We start from the raw sequence: 2,040 nt of genomic DNA on the forward strand, positions 1-2,040 counted from the left end.
ATGGTTGGCTTTAGGTTAGTGAAACTGGTTGAACCTTAGTCGACTTAATCAACAGCTTTTGCTTCGCTTTAAAATTCAGGCATGTCACAACTTTGTGCTGTCTGGTGTCGTACGTGTGGTCACCACACGTGGCTAACCCACATCGCCATGCGGTTGTGCCATGTGTGTGCGCATGGCCGTGCACTAGCTGGCGCCATGGCATTGCCATGGCTTGGCCGCTCTGGCCACACCGCTAGGCCACCGGTCCGCTCTGCACCCGACCGCCCCTGCCACCATGGCTGCCGCTGGTGCTGCTACTGCCTCCATGCCTGCACCGTGTCAACGCCGCTGCCGCTACCATCACATCGCCATGCAGCGCGCCTGTCGCTGCACTTCGCGGCTGGCCAGCCTTGATGCTACGTGCATGAGGCCATGTCGCAGTAGCCTTGCCTTTTATGGCACTCCAACGCGTGGGCCACGTCGGCAACGAGCGCATGGCCATCGGCTAGCGCTTGGCCGTGGGGCACCCTAGTCATGCCAATCGCGTCCCGCCAAGCACGCACATGCCAAGCCTCAAACCGAGGCCCCGCCACCTCCCGTCTGCTTGCTTCTCCCCTGGCCGCCTCTCTACTGCCGCCGCCGCTATGCCACGCCAGAGCACCTAGATGTGAGAGGACGCCTTCCATTAATTCGGTACACCCGCCGCTCTGCCCTCACGTCCCCTCTCTAGCCGTCCCCACCCTGCTTTGATTGCAGCTCAGCCAAGCCTCAATTTTGGAGCTTCACCCCACCACCGCGCCGTTAAGACTTGTCACCATTCGCGCCATGGCCAGTCCTCCCCATTTAGTCCCGTGTCGAATTGGCTACACCAATAGCTCCGCCTTGAGCCCCTCTGCGCTATACGCATGCTAGTCACAGCTCTAGTGCCACCTCCTCACCACTGACATGGCCATGCCTTTGTGGTCCGCCGTTCACCTCACAACATGCACGTGACCAGCCTCGCTCGGGTCATCTCCGGCCGAGCCGGCACCTTGGTTAGGTCACTGGTGAGTTGTCGTTCCTCACCCGCTACCCCTACTACCTTGTTGTTGTTTCGGCTCACCAGAACACCATCACCATTGCCGCAGGGTGCCTGCCATCGTGGAGAGGTCCTTCTACGACGTCCCAGCTCGTGCAACCGCTGCCCATCTCCTCGTGTTGACCCCTTGGTGAGATTCGGCCTCTTAGCTAGGTTAGCATGGGTCCCGGGTGGCCGGCGCTGTCGCCAGTGCCACTGCTCACCTGCACCGGAGCGCGCGGGGAAGGCCAGGGACCATGCCGTTATAAATAGGAGAGAGTGCAAGGGTCTTTTTGCATAGGTGCCGTCTCTAGGAATAGTAATGTGGACTGCGGGTTGTTTTGTTCAGAGTCCGGAGGCGCTTTTCCTAATATGTCAGCACACATGCGGGCTCCTCGTCGTGGACCGCATCCGCGCGTGGGCCACGCCTCACGTGGGCCGCATTGGGCTGGATTGGGTTATCTTTTTCATGGAAAATAGAAATAGTTTTTTATTTTTATTTCTGAGCTAAACTTTGATAATTAATATAAAATGATATAGATGTCTAAAAATTGTAAAACTAATTTTGTTAGGTTCCTCAAATCATGATCTATCTGCTAGTATATTTTGTTCACATAGTTTTATAATATTTTCAGGAGTTATCTAATTAATTTAAGATGCTTAATATTGTAAGATATAAACTTGTAGGAATTGTTGTGATAAATTGGAGATAGTGTTGGCTCTGAAACTTTCATAGTAAATTCCTTACATTATTAGGTGCTCACTGTAATTTTTGTAGCTCCATAATAATTAGTTGCTAAGGTAGCTAAATGAGCCCTAGTTCAAAAATATATGTTTAATTAATAAAATACCGAAACACCTTGAGATTTTAGAACTAAAACATTTTCCTGGAGACAAAGCCTTACTTGATGATGTGGATACGTAGACCAGTACATTACTCATTAAATCTAGCTCGTTAGCTTGAGGAGCATAATCATATATTTAAGAGTTGCGGTTACCGTTGA

The sequence above is a fragment of the Miscanthus floridulus genome, chromosome 12, assembly GCF_019320115.1.
Source record: "Miscanthus floridulus cultivar M001 chromosome 12, ASM1932011v1, whole genome shotgun sequence".
NCBI lineage: Eukaryota > Viridiplantae > Streptophyta > Magnoliopsida > Poales > Poaceae > Miscanthus > Miscanthus floridulus.